The 18,729-nt window shown below is 39.2% G+C and overlaps 1 protein-coding gene across 2 annotated transcripts in view; it reads left to right on the top strand.

The window, feature by feature from the left end:
• gpc5c (glypican 5c) overlaps positions 1-18,729 on the top strand; it is a 98,028-nt gene that overhangs the window by 44,397 nt on the left and 34,902 nt on the right. The window lies entirely within an intron of this gene.

Genomic DNA, 18,729 nt, shown 5'->3' with positions numbered 1-18,729 from the left:
TAGAAATAAGAGAAAGACATAAGGAAGAGTGAATGTAGAAGTCTTCCTGTTTGAACAGCCTGACTCTGAAAACACTGCTTTTGTTTAAACACATAACATACTTAGGAACTTAATTGGCATTTCCTGACCTACAAATTTGTTGGGGTTCATTTTGTATTGATGTTATAGCTGAATGACTGTATACAGGCAGAAGGTTTATTCTGTGGAAAGGGAAAGAAACAATCTGCTTCAAGCCATGGAAGTCAGCAGACAGAGATCATAATCTCTGTTTTCATCTTTATGGGAGGAGAACATCATGTCAACACCAAGGAAAACAAACTGTATTAGAGCCATGACCTGCAAAATAAATTATTTAATACATCATGTTATTTTTTTATTTACTACAGTATATTTGTAAACGCTCAATAATGTGTAAAACTGCAGGGATGACATTTCGACATACAGTATGAGGGTGTATGCATATGTGTCGGTCATGTGCATGCAGTACGTATAACTTAAAGAATGGAGAACTCATCACTGTACTTTGGGGATGCTTCTTTTGATTTAGCTCAAGGGGACGGCCCACAGACAATAGAGCAGTGTGAGTTTATCTGAATACCTTGCATTTTTATAAGGTTATGAAAATCCATTTGTTTATCATTTTTGACATCTGGAATCCGTTCGGTTATTGCAGGGAGAAACAGGGAGAGCGCTACAACCGGGTAAAGCCCTCACCCCTCTCACTCACTTTCTCTCTTTTTTCCAGTCCTATCTAGTCATAGTTCTGTTCCTCTGGGCTGCCTCGGTGACGGTCTGTTGCGTCCAAGGGGCTCAGTTCTAAAATGCACACACATTGGATAATAAAACTCAAGCAGAGGAGACAATAAATAAATGACGATGTGCAAAGGAAGAACATTCCCTGCTGTAAGCCTGTGTGTGCTGTGTGTACAGTATGTGGCTATGGGCAGAAGTCAGTTAAATATGTGTTTTCCTAGTTTTACTTGACTTGATGAAGTGGTGGCACAGTTGAGTTATGAGAACAGTTGACATCAGAGAAATAATGACGTTTAAAAAGTTGGAAATATAAGCTTCATATGCTTTCTTTTTTTTGTCTTCCTGTACCTTACCTTTCAGCTTCAACGTAATTTGCATTTGTCAGGGTCACAAACCTCTGTCCTTCCTCTTCCTCTCCCACAATCCTCTTTTTTCAATTTCTCCTTAGCTCCGTTTCAGTTACCCCTCCCTTTCCCATAACCCTGTGCTGCTTCCTGGGACCTCAGCATGACCCCCTCTACATTACTACATTGCTTAGACTTTTCTCTCTTTAGGCCTGCATCCTTGTGTCGTGCGTCTGTTTGAGTAAAACTGAAAACAACAGTGATCATATTGCAGTAAACGTCAGTTATTTATTCTCTCTGCTGAAATGTTTGGAGTGTGAGAGTTTTGAGTTATGCTATTTCGGAATCTGCGGCTGTGCAATAAAGAAAGTGTTAGAGGATAGGTTGTATAGATGTTGTGTAAGCAAATGTGATTTTCTTGGCCTGACTGTACAATTATATGCCCATTTGGGACTTAGCATGCCTCTGAGTTAAAAGTGTTTATGTCTTTCGGCCTCCTCAAATTGAGGTTTTATGGTGTGGCTTGTGGACATTGTATTGTATATTTGTGAAATATCCTTCCAACTCCTTTCTGTCTCCTCTTCATTACTTTTATAGAAGGGACACAGTTTTACGACTTCTCCTCTTCTGTTGTGTTTCCAGCCGGCGGAGTGGTTTCAGCTAATATAATTAAAATGCCACAATAGACTGGCATGTTTTACTGGAGCAGTTCCTACTGGGCGAGGTAGACATAGTGTACTCACTAACCTCTCTGCTTGCCTATTGGCACGGCATCAAACTCATAGCAGGAGAGGAGGATGAGAAATTGAGGGACAGACATGCTGAGAGGGGGAAAAGGAAGTGTGGATGTGAAAACAAAGGATAGAAATAGAGAAGAACTGATAGATGGATGAAGGAAGGCAAGAAATAAAGGATGTAGGTCAGTGGCAGCAGGAGCAGTGGCTTTGGGTGAGCCCTCTGTCTTTAGGCTTACTGTAATTGCCTCTATGTTTGAAGTCCTCACCGTTGCGTGTCTGGGCGCCAGCCAATAGTGATCTGTGTGGTCTGCGTGTGTTTGAGAGGGTTGTGTTTGCCTCTCATTTCTATATCTCAGTTTGACACAAATTTCTGACACACCACGCCAGCAAACACAGGACAATACCCTAAAGAATGTGTCTTCCTCGATGCCAGCAATTGCGCAGACAAACACAACACCGGTCAAAATATGACTTGTAAAACAAAGCGGTCAACGATGCGTCCTCTAGGATGATCCCAGTATTTAAGAGGCAATTTTATCTTGTGTCATAAAATTGCTCTTGGAAGACACCTCCGCTATGAAATGAAGTGCTTGTTGTTTCTCATAACGAGCAACGAGTGTTGCTTATCATGGTGTCGCAATACTGGAACAGTTTCTGCCTGATTCAACAATCTGGTTCGTAATGGACTTTGTATTTCAATTTCAGTTACAGTATAAACACACTTTTTTACGGCACCTAATCCATTACTTCATGTGCCAGCTAAAGAAAGTCATACAGTTGCCACTTGTTGAGGTGGTAACGTGTGAGTAGACTTTAAACAAAGAAATCATACCATATCAGTTACACACACTTACTGACTGATGTTGTTCAGTGCACATTTTAACACTCTTCAAAGGAAGAGAAAATCCACTTGCAAACCTCTGCTTTGATCCAAACATGAAGCTTGTACTGTAGTCGTGGTGACACAGGATTATTGCCTTATAGACCATCACACTATTTCTGTTTGCCACAGACAGCTCACACTCCATACACAACACATTCACACTGAACACACATCAACACTCACACAACATGATCACATCTGACTAACAGAGCTGGACCTCTCTCTGCTCAACTATTTTTAGGGACATTGTTATCCTTTTTCCTCTGAGAAACTTTATAAATGTCAGTTGGACCCTGATTGTGCAAGATTTTGTCTGAATTTGAACTGACATTAGTGTGATGCAATGTATACCTGTAAGTCTGTATTTAGGACCAATAGCGTGCATTGGCAAACTTCCCTGTAGAGTTTTAGTGTGAATGTGTGTACCAGTTTAGGTATTGCAGTGTGTGGTATTTACCATCAGAGTGAGATTCTGAACAAGAGGTCTGGTTTGAATCCAACTTTTAGCCTTACTCCAGGTTTGTTGTCTAACCCAAATGATGTGTAACTGAGTTTAAAATGAAAATGAATGACAGGAGAGAGGGAAAGCTAACAAAACCATCTCTGTACAAACAACAAAAAGTACAGTACACTACTGTGGAGAGGGTGTTGTGTGTGTAGCTCTGATCTGTGCTGTGTGTATGTGGTAACCTGAAACCACAGGGAAAACGTTCCTAGAATTCCGGGTGGGTTTGGTGTCGTGGCTCGCTCACTGGAGCCCCCCGAGTGGTGCTGGGAATGCGGCCTCCGCACGGAAGAGCTTGAGAATGAAGGGAAAGTACCCGTGTGTGTGTTTGAGCCGAACAGCTAAGCAACTCAACACCAACATGTAATGGAATAGTTTGTTTCTTAAAGTGTTGGTGATCTGACAGAGCATAAATATACATTTTAAAAGGCATTTGATTGTTACATACGGTAGAGACACAAACATTATATTTATTGATGGCAACAACCTGTTTAATATAACGCATCCAACCATGTCTATAGGAAAAAACGGTGTCTTTAATTAAACAATAAAAAAAATAGATATAACACATACTGTAAATTGTTCAAGATTTGAACATGTTAATATTTCTCTTAACTTTCACCTGCACTATAACTGTATAATCCTTTTAGATCCTAAGTCTGGAACAATTACAAGTGCTTTGTAATTTATTAGAACAGGATAGAACTTCAGAACATTAAATGCCAGGAAGGAAATTATCTTATAAAAAGCTATACTGTCAGTGGCTCTGCACTCTAGGGACAGATTTGCTCAGCTGAGGTCCAACCCTCTTAACACAAACCCAGACTTCTCAGATTCAGCTTACTGACTGATTTATGATGATATGTCCACTTTCCAACCTTTGGCTGATTGACAGATAAACCTGATCCTGACAAACATGATAGTAATGACTGGGACTTTTGCCAAGAAAGCCATTTTGACCATGTGTTTGTCAATGCCACCATCTGTCCGACTTCATTTGGATAATAGCTGCCCAACCTTTAGCCTCCTTCCCTCTGCCTGCAGCACACTCACTCTTCACTCCTTGACCTTAACAGAAGTTTGCACAACATTGCGGTATATAATCCTATATATGTTATTCTGGTGTCAAGCAGCTGTACTTAGAGCTGCCTCCATATCTCTCTATCTACAATATGCTCTCAAATGTCAATCTTACTGAGGGCCTGGGGATCATTTCTGCATGTGGGAGAGTGCGTGTGGGGGGTATGCAGATATTCTGATTGCATTTAAGCTTAAAAAATGTACTGCGTGATTGTCTGAGTGAGCTGTGTGTGCACATGTGTTCTTGGATGGGTGTGAGTTGTGCTCCCTGCATGCCCTTTGCAGCAGCAGAGAGTCTGATCCCTGACCTCTTCACTCAACACCCTCACAAGCCCTCTCCTCTCTCTATGCGGGTATGTCTGAGTATGTGGATGCCTGTGTATGTTTGTTACTGTGAGTCAAATGTACTTTATATTTGAGTTGAAACTGGATTGTTTGCACTGAGTACTTTCTGCTTACACAGGCTGCATATACAGTGCTGTCCAGATGTGTCATTATGCCTCCTTCTCCCTTTGTTTGTTCATGTTTATGATACCCTTCATACACACTGAGCCATTCTATAGTTGCAACACCAGCCTGAACATAAAGAAAATATGTAAGTACATAAAATCATGACATATGATATGATATATTTAGCTTTATCCACGGTGAACCCCTTGACTGGTTTTTAGTTTACACTGGAGCTGTCAACCTTAAGCACTAGATCACGCCATGCTGGCCCGGATCAGACAGACAGACAAACAGGTGGTCGTACCACACCAGAGGATCATGGTCCACTCCACCCGCCTGTGCTCTGGGGCATAGTTTACTCCCCTGGCTCTGCCCCTGCCTGCCCTTGTCTGCCTTCCACACACCAACTGCCCCCCCACCTCCCCATAGACCTCTAACCTCAGTTATCCATGCCCTCCTCGGCATGTGGGCATGTGGCTGGAAGGGGGGGATATATTCATCGTTATAGGTCTTGTAACTTGTTCCTTCCTCTCTTTCTGTTTGTATAATTCCCTCCTCAATTCACATGTTTCACAATGCTCTGACGTTGATGGTTCCTGTGTCAGTTGTCAATTTTCATGAGCAAATTTGTACCTGGGAGCAGTTTTCTTCTGTCCCTCCCCTTTTTTTCTCATTTTAACATATATCTTTCATCCCTTTGTAACTAATAGATACACACTATCCTTAAAATCAGTAAGTTGTATGGTGAAATTGAAATTGTTTAAAAAGTGGCTAATGCTGCCACCTACTGGGGAATCACTGTAAATAAGGGATCCTGACATAACGTCACTATTGGAGGAGTCGGGAGTGAGAATGTGTTGCTTAATCAATGTACTTAATTATCTATTTGCACAAGAAGAAATAAGGTTTCAAAATGTATTGGAGAAAGTGCTCTACAGTTAAATACATGCAATACAGTTTTATGCACTCTATTTCATGACTGGATGTAGATGGACATTTTATCATTTTTCTTGGCCTGTTAGAGCTATAATTGTTGAAGACATATTCTGGGTTAGGGTTGGTTCTAGTTAGTTAATTCTGAAAACAATATAAGCTATATTAGTACTGAACAAAATGTAGTATATATATATATGTACTAAATATCTTCATGATAGCAAAATACATCACTATATTACAGCCACGTTTAAATAAATACCCAGGGCAACTGTGTGTTCTAAATAAATGCAAGCCATGGGTTCACTGTCAGACACAATCATTGCCAACTGCCAGATTATTATTTTTTTTTTTCAATTAGTCCCCCATGTTAAAGATCAACCCGTGCAGTTAGATCTGTGAATTCAAACAGAAAAGGCTTCGTATGCATGTTTGTTAGAATGAGTAGTAATTGCATGTGAGTTTGAGAAGCCCTGTGCTAAAGAGTGAAATAGTTGTCTTTGTCGGGAAAAGATGCTGGTCTGTATGTCATTTGTGGGTTTGGCGGAGGCGGACATGACTTGTTCTTGTTCCTCCAATCTAATGGAGCTTCATGGTCTTTTCCCAGAAGTCTGTGTGGTCTGTTGAGTCAGCCTGCAGCGCGTCTGCTGGTCCTTCAGAACAGGCGACATGAGAGGTGGGGAACAGTTACACCCAGTGACAGACACAGTCGGGACAGTTAGGCCTGGGAATGTCCTAAAAGCAAATTTAGGGCCAATTACAGCTGTAATCCATGTAACTGCCACCTATAGCATACATTACATATAAACCTGTAAGCACTACACTGTATGTTTTTGTCTGTCTGTAGCACTAGAGACCCACAAATGAAAGCTCTTCATTTTGTAATTTGTTCAACTTTGTTGGAACCAATTATTCTGGATGATTTGTAGTTTTGGCGGATCATCGTGGGTTGTGGCTCTCCCTCACTTCCTAAGAGGAAAATGTATTTAATTATAATAACATTAAAGTTGTATATTACAATTTTAGTGGTTTGAACTTCATGTCTTGGTGTAATGTGGGCTCAACCTACCATCAAAGTCACAATACACTTCACACAAAGGACTTTGCCACCTCTTGGAAAAGGACACATCTAATTTGTGTTGCAGTGATCAGCAGTTTCTGCAGTTTTTAAAAATGTTGAGCAGAGCAATCGTCTTCACTCTATGATGAGGTTGGAAATTGCATTGTTTTGTGACAAAATATTAGCCACTGTCTGACTACATCAGTGTTTTAAAAGGATATGCTTTAAGTTGAGGTGAAAGACATTCAGTTAAGTGTAACTCAAATTGCCCACCCTTAGCTATTAGAAGGTTGAATTGCACAATTTGTGCTTAAAAATGTCGAAAACCCAAGAATAAGAAACGTTGTTTAAAGTATATCATTCTGAAGTCATTTTCAGACGTATTTCATTCTTGAAATTCATGCTCAGAATGGCCCTACGCTATTGACTCGCCTTACACACAATTGGCCACACGGGGGCAGTGTGGAATCACATTTGTCTTCCCTGTTAAACCGAGAACTAAGTCTGAAGGCACTGTCCTTGTAGTATAACAACATCTAGTCAAATTACAGTCATTTATATTTTGTATAAATGCTCACAAATCATTATGTCAGTGTTTGGAAGGAGAACTAAGTAGGCTACAGAGAGTACATGTTGGATCTGGTGTCGAGAGTCGGAGAGTAGGGCTGCTCAATTAATCGTATTTTAATCGCAATTACGATTTTGGCCTGCAACGATTATGAAAACAACATAATCTAAATAAAACGATTATTTATTTTATTTGTTATCTTAATTTTTTAATTTTTTATTTGTTGTATTGGTTTTTCAGTTGAATTATACTTAAAGTTCAGGGTAATCAACTGTTAAAAACATACTATTGCATTTTTTTTTTTTAATAAATGGATGTTTTCAAAGTAAATGGATAATCGTTTTTAATAATCGTGATATCAATTATTGACCCAAATAATCGAGATTATGCTTTTTGCCATAATCGAGCAGCCCTATCGGAGAGTATATATACATTACACTGTGATGGAACTTTTGATGCTAATGTCAGGTTTGCTTTACACAGCCAAAGAGAGCGTGTGTGTGTGTGTGTGTGTGTGTGTGTGTGTGTGTGTGTGTGTGTGTGTGTGTGTGTGTGTGTGTGTGTGTGTGTGTGTGTGTGTGTGTGTGTGTGTGTGTGTGTGTGTGTGTGTGTGTGTGTGTGTGTGTGTGTGTGTGTGTGTGTGTGTGTGTGTGTGTGTGTGTGTGTGTGTGTGTGTGTGTGACAGAGGATGTGAGGAAGAAAGTGGTTCTAAGAGCAGTTTGTTGGTAAGAGAGAGTCACTTACAACAAATTAATTCAGCTCTTTGCAGGTGCTGTGATTGTTAGATAAATCGATACTTGTTCATTGGCTCTGAGGAGCATTGAAATGAAACTTGCTTGGCTGTGTGTAAGCCTCTAATGGGCTAATGATGAGCCAAACTAGATATCGTAGACGTCACATAGCCTGCAGACGGAAATAGAAATGGTAGGGTAGAATAGCCCTTATGATGAGTATTGAACGCATCTTGTCTGTGATTACCTGTAAGTGTATGCCCATGCTAGGTTAATTACTACACCTAGTCATAGATAATTGTCCCAACTCAGTTTTTCTCCATTTAACCTCATTGCACTCCCTCTTGATCAGTCTCTGTTCCAGTTCTCTAACTATCCTCAGCATTGGCCCAGGTCAAAGTGACCTACAGTAGAGAGCATACCATGTCAGGGCCAGACTTGGGTTCAGCCCACAAGACAGAGTGCTTTTTTAATTAGTCTACAGCTGGGCTTGTTTGCTACCACAAACAGCATCCAAATGAAAGATGTAAGTCTTGATATATCCAGGAAGTGTAAGTGTAAACTTGGCCAACTGTGCACACAACCAAACCTGCTAAAACGCGCTAAATGAAAAGACTGTTTCCCTTTGGAAAGTTTCCTTTTTTTGTGTAAATATTTGGCATTTAGAATTTTGGAAATGCCAATTCCCGAGCCAGTTTATAGCAGTGGGACACATCTCTACCATAACTGTTTACAGGCTCAAAGCGCACCAAGGTCAGCTTTCAACTCCATCGGCCCAATGATCTGATAAAACAAATCCAGTCAACAGCTACCACACTACCATGCTAATTACTCAAACAAACAAAGTGAGATGGAAACTTTCAGACGGGCTGTTTCACAGCATCACATGGAGCTCTTGTCACTGAAAAAAATAAATGTGCATGTGACAAAGGAAAGGACATTTAACGAGAGTTATATCATTCTCAGTGAAAGAGATATGTGTTAGCTGTTATGGGTAAATTAACAACAGGAAACATGAGAAATATTGATTGGATACTTGACATGACCCAATAAAAGCCGTAAAAGTAAATTTCATAGCATTTTAAAAAAGGACATAGAAAACAAACATACAGCATGAAGGGAGCCATTCATAAGCGCAGTAACACATTTTATTGCACTGTAGAGGACAGGGTTTCAGTGCGTAATAGCCATGAGTAATTTGAGCCGTTGGACCTTCAACCATATAGCTGTTACAGTGCAACCACTCAATAAACCAGCCTGGTCTTGGTAAAATCACCCTGGGACCTCTTAAGAAGTGGCAATGCAGTTCAGACCAACATAGTGGTGTGTAATTCCATCCCAACCACACAGCCATAAACAGCCATATTTCACTGGTCCACACGCCACTAAGACAGATATACAGCCGGCTCAGCACAGGTGTCGTGCCTCAGGTGAAGTCCAAGACAAAAACTGTAAAGATTCATTAACGTGAACGTCCAGGACAAAAATGTTTCATCTTGGCTGAAATGACAAAACCCTCCAGTTATTGTAACTGGAGTTAGAAACAGCCTGTGGACTGTTTGTGTTTGAGTATGGAGCCCAAACATTAATAATAAAAGGACATGTCTTCTGCTCTTACCGCAATTACTGTAGGTCAGTGGTTCCAAACTGGACAGAACCAACATGGAGGTCTCCAAATAATTAACAGTATATAGAGAGTAAATAAACAAATGCTACCCTTAATTCATGGATTCTTATTCTGGTCTGTTTCTTGTTTTTGTGAATTTCTTTGAAGGAAAAATCACTTTTGTTGAACTGTTCATAACTGCCACATGTATTTAGAGCTTTGAAAAGGCATTGTGTGCATTGCTCTGTTTTAAGGGGTCACATATCCAAAAAGCTAGGAACTAATGCTTTAAGTATCAAACTTCACTTTAAGTTAAAAATAAAATCTTCGCATTGGCTTTCCCACCTAGAGAAGGACACACTTTGATGAACTTAAAATGGAATGATTGTCGGCTAAACAAGTTTAAAGAGTCCCACCATCTTATGATTAGTCATGCAGACACTTGCCAAACGTGGGGGGCAGCTAGTATGAAATCATCAAAACCTTTTCAGATGAACTTCAAAACAAGAGTGATGAGATTGTTTTTGATCTTGTTTGGAGTTGCTGTGCCTGTGCAGCTCTTTATATGTCTGACCCTTCCTGACTCATAACCTGATACAGAAGCTTGCCAGGCTGTAAAGAAGCATGACAGAGAGCCCACTGGGCTACAGGATAGGTCTGCAACATCCTTTACTCTGCACTCAAAAAGAGTAGGTGGGAACTTCACACCATTTTTCCCCAAGTCATTTTAAGTTCTGTGCCTGGATCTGCAGTCAAAGGTTTTTACGTTATGCAGTGGAAGACAGAAATCAACCAGAACAGTAACAGATAGGTAGACTGGCATTTTTCAAGTTTTTCTAGCAGTGGAACCTTGGATAACTTTTTATCAAAGTCATCCTTGTTATCCACAGTATCATAGTGATTCTCAACATCCATTATGTCGCAGTTTTACTGGGACAATACTGGTGGCCAAAGAACTTTGTATTTTCCAAATCTTCAAGCTTCCAGCTGGAACTAGGTAGAGTTGAGGTCATAAGATAGGAGGGGACAGATAAAGAGAGGAAAAGCTCAGAGCTGTAGTGAATAAAGAATGGGTAAACTTAAGCCAAGACTGTGTGCCCTGGGTACTACTGATACAGTACATCCAAGTGACTGCAGCTACTGGTGGCGTTCATGTGTTACGTGTTCATGTGGGCACCAGCTGGGTTACAAATGACAGCAGTCAGAAGAAAGACAAAGAAAGCAGGATGTAAGGTGGTGTGTGGTACTGGGCAGAGAAATCAAAAGGAAGAAAGAGAGATGACGTGAACCGAAGACATGGCCTTTGATAGTTTGTTTAAGAACACAAAATACAAGGTGGAGGGAAAAAAGAAAGGCACAATGTTTGAACTTGCCTGCCCTGCAGATGCCCTCTCCTGATTTGCTCGCTGTTTCTCTTTGCACATTTTATGATCTGAGTATTTCCTCTCTAATAAAGTTGTCTTTGAAGCACAGCAAGCTTCAGTACACTGCCATGTGGATGACTTCTATCAGAACAGCCAGTGCTTAATTTTGTAAATATTTATTTTGCTTGTAATATTTATTTTTACTTTGTTTATCATCAGGAACCTAAGATAGAATCAGAACAACCACATCGATTTGTAGGAAGTCTTAGTGTGCTGTGTAGTTCTCATTGCATTAGAGGGCACAGGATTGCAAAAGATTTGCACATGTTCATGTTTACTGTCCGAGCAACAGCATGTGCACACATGTCATGTTGATTAAATGTTTGCGAAGTGGCTTTTGACCAGTTGCCTGTTCATGAGCTTAGTGTTATTACAGTAAATGGCTGCTAATGGCAAACAGTGGTGTGTGAGAACAGCCTGGCCTTTCAGAACAAAACCTTCTGTTCAGAGTTGTTCAACATGTCCAAGCCCTGCTCGTAAAGTAAGCTGGCTACAAACATCTTGTCAACCCCTCCCTCACTCTCACTGCTGGTCTCAACCGTGACTCCAGGTCCTCTAGTTCCTGGAAAAAAAGTTGTTATTCTATATTACAGACAAGTCAAGAATAGTTATTAGAATATTTATATATAATAGTTATATCACATACTGTATATATATATATATATATATATATATATCGCAGGTTAGACTATTTGGCTACTCTATTCGTGTGTGTAACCAAAGAGCTGCAACACTCTTTTGTTGTCTACATTGCATATTGCAACAAAAATGTTTTGTTAATTGCAACAGTGTTGTGTTGGAATGATCAAAAAGTTCAAAAGCGTCATGGTGAAACTACTTGATCGTAAAATGATGTGAGAAGCAGCAAAAACAGAAAATCAACTGATTTCCCAATAACCTCCAAGCGTAAAAGACGACATCTTTAAAAACTTTGGCTTCATAGTTTGAACCAAGGTGTATTAATCACAGGACTCAAAACATGTTTAACCTTGTATATCCCCACCAGCCGTGGGGGTGGGGAGAGGCTTTATTACTCATGATGATGAACAAACAATTTGCTGTTTACCCTCAAAGCACTACTACCAGATCTAATTCAATACCCTTCTCAGCTGATTTAGTACCACCCACAGCCACAGAAATACACACACTGATTGAGATGAAAGCGATCTCCTCTCAATCATTACTCATTGACACCTCTCCCCTCCTCAGCTTGCTGTGAGTTTGCCTGATGTTTGTTTCAGGAGAATCATTTATTTAAATCATTTTACACGTGGAAATGTGACAAAGATACAAACAAGTTTCATGATTAATAGTTAGGATATGCAGATTAGACGTTTTTGTCCAATTAATCAAATACAAATATTTGTTATTGTAATACAGCAACCCAGTCTCACGGCATTTCGTGTTCACCAACACGATTTTTAATCTATTGATTCGTGTTCACCAACACGATTTTCCCCTTTTTTTCGTGTTGCACAGCACGATTTTAAAAGCAATGTATTTCTATTGGTAGTCTCACGACATTACGTGTTATAGGAAGACTGGAAGCTGTGTGGTTCATAAAAGCATGTTCTTACTCAATATCAAGCCACAATTATTGCTTTTATTTTAAATCGTATAATTTCGGACTTTTGTTGCCGTCTGTGAGGAAAATAAATGGGGCTGAGAGCCTCAGGGTACTGAAATCTGTATATTTGTAAATCTTTTTTTCCTTCTAATTTGTTATTCTTTTCAAAATAACACACTGTTATTTACTCACCAATAACACACAATTATCCTTGTTTTTATTTATTTGTTTAATTCCATAATCTCTGGGTTTTTTGGCGTCCGTCAGGAACTGAATTTCAAAATAAAAATAACCGGAAACAGATGTACGCATTTCGAGTTCAGGATGGCCGAAGACACTACACTACCCATAATACCCAGCTATCGTTTAGGACTACAGTCCCCGTGATTAATCTTCAAGCTCTGGGATTTGGATGTTGGAATGGCAGTGCGCCAAGGTTACGCCGAGCGTCAAACAGCTGTTTGAAATAGTACGAAACCACTCCAGACTATAGAACGACCCCCAGGACTACACATGCTATGGGACGTCTCTACTGAACGTTTTCGTTTTTCCCACAATTAGAAGTTGCCATTATTAAACACATTGGTGTTATCAAATGTAAAACATATAATTAATAAATGGGTGAAAATCGCTTGTGTCCATAATGCTCAGCATTAATATATACCCAGTGCTTGAATTGGGCCGGTACTCACCGGTACGCAGTACCGGCACTTCTGATTTTTACCCATGTGGTACCGGTACTCAGCCGCCGGCAATATATTGTAAACGCAACGCAGCGCAAATGTGGGTCTGACTCTGCCTCACAGAGGGTGTCTACATGACGTGGCCTGCCGACATTGCCACTTTCATACAGATCATACTAATGCCCTCGATTGGTCTCTGTGTGTCATTCAAGCTCGGGAGGGTGTGTGTTGGTGTATGTGTGGCGCGAGCGAGCGAGAAAGCGCGCGCACCGGTTACGTGTATTGTTGTTAGCATCTGGTGCTAGCTAGCTGCGCTAACGGATATAAGGAGCTTTTTCAACAACAAGGTGGAGGGAGAGTCCTTTGCTGTCAGACTGAGAGGCTGATAACTACAGCTCTGGTGAGGTAAATTACTCTCTGAGTCTTTAGATAGTTAACTTAGTTTAAGTTATCTCAGTGGATCTCAAACGGTTCGGTCACCATTTATGTAAACACATATTTCCATTTGAGGGGGTAGTGATTAGTAAAATATGCATGAATAATACAAACAAAATGTTAACTAGGTGAAAAAAGGTAAGATAAACTTGTTGAGAGCTAAAACTAGTCTTTGCTGTTGCCTCAAAGAGGAGCAGGGGGAGAGGAGGGAGACAGGAGAGGCCGATTCAGGAGCCCAGACACACTCACAACTATAAATGAACCAAAAACAAATAAATAAACAAGTTTCAATGTTTTTTCATATTGGATATTGTATGTTATTGGTTATGGCCATGTACTTATGATTTTATGATTATTTAAATGTATACATTTTTGTTTCATATGGGTGTAGTCTCTTTATTTCCCCCTCAAAATGCACCAGATTGATGCATTTAAGTCCAACATTTAAAAAAAAATCTTACCGGGGGAGCATGCCCCCGGACCCCCCTATAGGATTTGAGGCCCGGCCCCACTGTTCCCAAATAGATTTGCCATTTTTTTTAAATAGTAACCCATCTCCATATGTTTCTTTTTGGGTAGTAGATTTAAACTAGAGGGCTATCACTTTGTGCAGCAACGCTATTGACAAATAAATCCAGCAAAATGGCACAAAAAACTGGTAGTGGCCTCAGGGACGAGGAGTCATTTAACCAGCCCGTAGGAGTCAAGCTTTACTTTCTTTTATATCCATAAAGAAAAAGTAAATCTGTTTACAGTTGTTTCATTATGGATGTTGAGAGGTATCCATATATCTCTTCATTTTGCTCTCAAATTGCACCAGATTGATGCATCTAACTTCAATATTTTTAAAAAAATGTTCCCGGGGGAGCATGCCCCCGGACCCCCCTAGAATAGAGGGTGTCAGGTCCACTCCCCACTTATAAAAATAGCACTTTACCACTGCACCCCCTCTAATCTCAGATGCACCCTGAGTCATTTTGTTTAAGTACAGTGAGCCTTTCTAAAATATACAGTAAAGAGACAAACCCACCAGCATTATAGGATATACTATGACTTTGTGCGAAATACTTGTTGCTGATTTAGAGTACTGGCACCTTTTTTATTCCAATTCAAGCACTGTATATACCCACATCACAGCTCATTGTTACTTTGTAATTCTACTCCACTACAATTCAGAGGTTAACCTGGTATTTTTACTCCACTACATTTATTTGAGTTACTTTGCAGATTCTGATTAATGATGTGAAATATAAACAACCCTTAAAGCAGACTTTAGTTACACCTGTGTAAAATTCAGGGAAGGTGATTGTCAAGTGCCAACAATCAGGAGAGATATTTGATAGGTGGTGCTTGAGAAGACTAAACATTTATCTGCAATTGACATGAATGGAAACGAGTAATAAAGTATATTCATTACTCGTTATTCTCTACTAATAGTTAATTAAAGACTGTATAATGGCTATTTTGCACATCCCTTTCAAGATTTCAAGATTTTCAAAGGTTTATTGACATATCATAATACACAACTGTGTATGCAATGAATGAAAAACTTGGGTCACAGGTTCCTCAACAGCGCATTACAAGACTTCTATCAATATGTGTGTACCACCATGGTACCACCACCATTAAACTGTCATATTCTGCACATTTCTTATACTATCTACATACATAAGAGTATAATTCATATGTATGATATCAGTTAAAATAAGTGCTTCAACATAGTCAACATTGCAGAAAAGCAATATATTAGACGTTAAGTACTTTGTCAGGCTTAATATTTATCTTTAGATACCCCCAAAGCTTTTTTCTTATTTAAAAGAAGACTTTAATCTAAAGTATTATTTAATGTTTGAATAAAGGTTAATTCGTTTTTCTGTTTTGCACATCCTCATATTAATATCTTTGTACAAACTGTTCTATTGTAGAGATCACTTACAGTATCTTCTTGATTTTTTATATTCTATATTTCTATCACAGACCTTCTACTTTCCCCCTATGAAAGTATATTATATTATTTTTTTAATCAAATATAACACATACAAACAATAATTCAATAACATGCTTTAACCACTAGGCACACAAGGTGCACACAGCCATAATAACTTTTTATTATTAGTGTAGGACACTTATGTATGTACAACATCTGAAGATGTGTAGTTTTATTCATGCTTTCACATAATTTTACAGCATATTGCTATACTATTTCAGACTCAGTATTTAGATTCTTATATTCAAAGAAAATCAGTAATATCTTTAAAAACTACAAGTCCTTTTATATCAGCTGTGCACCGTTATGGTGTAAATATAACCTATCTACCAATTGGATCAAATGTAAAAGTCAGCCGAATTAGTGTTGATACTGCAAGGAGACGAATTGTGTGAAGAAAAATTGAAGATGTTGTTTAATTGTTGATATATTATGATCCACGTCAAGTCTTCAGTTTCGGCGGCATTTCTTCCAGTTTTTCCAAAGGTCTTCTCATCAGGGCTCTATAAATAAAGAACTACGGCAGATCTGTAATATTTAATGCAGCCGAACCGTGTATTACAATGTCGTTATGTGATGACTTTCAAAGAGAAAAGCAAGAACACACGGAATTAAGTATTCTTTTATTCTTTTAAAATGTTTTCCGGATTTCATATCATATAAACACCAAATCCCAGCATGCATTGCGGCTAAAACATCCAATCGGCGAGCTTAAACCATAGCTGAGGATCTTGGGTAATCGCTCGAAATGCCTACGTCTGTTTCCGGTTATTTTTATTTTGAAATTCAGTTCCTGACGGACGCCAAAAAACCCAGAGATTATGGAATTAAACAAATAAATAAAAACAAGGATAATTGTGTGTTATTGGTGAGTAAATAATAGTGTGTTATTTTGAAAGGAATAACAACTTAGAAAGAAAAAAAGTTTTACAAATATACAGATTTCAGTATCCTGAGGCTCTCAGCTCCATTTATTTTCCTCACAGACGGCAACAAAAGTCCGAAATTATACGATTTAAAATAAAAGCAATAATTGTGGCTTGATATTGAGTAAGAACATGCTTTTATGAACCACACAGCTTCCGGTATTCCTATAACACGTAATGCCGTGAGACTACCAATAGAAATACATTGCTTTTAAAATCGTGCATTGCAACACGAAAAAAAAGGGGAAAATCGTGTTGGTGAACACGAATCAATAGATTAAAAATCGTGTTGGTGAACACGAAATGCCATGAGACTGGGTTGAATACAGAGACACACAAACACACTTTGCCTCTGTAACACGATTGTGTAGGGATGTAGAACTGCAGTCTCTAAGTGTTTATTGTATGTTGCCGCCTCATAATGTCACTAACATTCAGGGTCTTTAAGGATAAATTAGGTCCCGATAGTTCAGTAATAACATGGTGCCAATGAGAAATTACATTACTGTTTGTTAGACTGATCTTAATAGCTTTAGGGATAATACAGGTCTTACAGTATATTTTTACATAATTTAGGGACATTATTGCCAGGGTTCTTGCAGATAATTTAAAAGGCATTGAATTAATGAATATAAAAATAAGGCCTTATTTGTATTGAAATGTCTTAAATCTGCCTTTAATAGCCTGAAACAATGCTCAAACATGGGAAGTATAATTTTATGAATCTTTTCAGTGTACGATTGTTCTTACATTTCATGGCAGTAAAAAGTTATTTAAAAGTCTTAACTCTAACTTTGCCCAAGGCTGTCGGAACCCCTGATCCTATTGATGCACTGCATTTGTGCATCGATGTTATAAACTTCAGTATTTTATGAAATGTCCCGCTTTTGATGCTTATTGATTCAAATTACAGAAGCAAAGATCCAGATAAACACTGTACTTACAATTCCTTGCACAAAATATCAAGCCCCAAGCAGGCCTTGTAATCTTGTTTTGCTTTTTAATCCTGGTGTGAATTTTAAAGTGTATGAAAAATGTATAAAAAACGGCCTCAGAGAACATCCATTTATCTTGTCATCAGGATTCTGGCAAAGATCTCTGCAGACAGCTTGTGGTATGAATTCAGTTAGAACAATTACAATGCAACTGACCTACGTGCTGCATTTTTATTTTATAGTGTCTATTTGTCATCTCTAGTTATCATTGTAATGTATATTAAACCTTGGGAGGTTAACAATAGCCTGAAACAGGTTGAGTAGAATAAGAAATATTCAGTCTAGTTTCTATAGGGAAATGTGTCTGTCCTTAGAGCGTTGAGGGATGTGTGGGTAAATGCTAAGATGCACTATTACTGTAGTTAAAGAGAATCAGACACATACTGTGCATATATACACAAAATATCTGGCTAATTGAATCCCTTGTGATTGTTGTGGGTTCTTTAAAGCTCCCAGCCAGACCTCAGTGATCCATCAACAACTAAGCACAGATGAAAGACGACCAGAATGTACTTTAACCAGCGGCCGATCTACACACCCTCAATTCAACCGCGGCCAACCTTCTTTCAAATCAAATCAACTTTTATTTATATAGCACATTTAAAAGCGATTTTTGGTCGAGCCAAAGTGGTGTACATGTAATAAAAACATATTACTACAATCACAATAAAAGACAATATTTGACAACAGAAATATAAAAAACTAAAACACAGGGAATAGTCAGGTGTCATGCTCCACTCTGACTAGAAGGCCAGGGAGAAGAAGTGTGTCTTTAGTGTAGATTTAAAAACCCTGAGGGTCTGGGCCGACCTCACATGGAGGGGCAGAGTGTTCCAGAGCCTAGGGCCAGCTGCTGCGAAGGCTCGGTGCCCTCGGGTTTTAAGCCTGGTCTTGGGCACTATCAGCAGCAGCTGGTCAGCCGACCTTAAAGCTCTGGCTGGGGTGTAGCGATGGAGGAGTTCGGCTACATAGGCCGGAGCCAGCCCATTTAGGGCTTTGAAAACAAATCAATCAATCAATTCGGAACCGAATTGGAAGCCAGTGCAGTGAGGCCAGAATTGG

This window comes from Notothenia rossii (assembly GCF_949606895.1).
Source record: "Notothenia rossii genome assembly, chromosome: 9".
NCBI lineage: Eukaryota > Metazoa > Chordata > Actinopteri > Perciformes > Nototheniidae > Notothenia > Notothenia rossii.
This window is presented reverse-complemented; position numbering and strand designations above follow the sequence as displayed.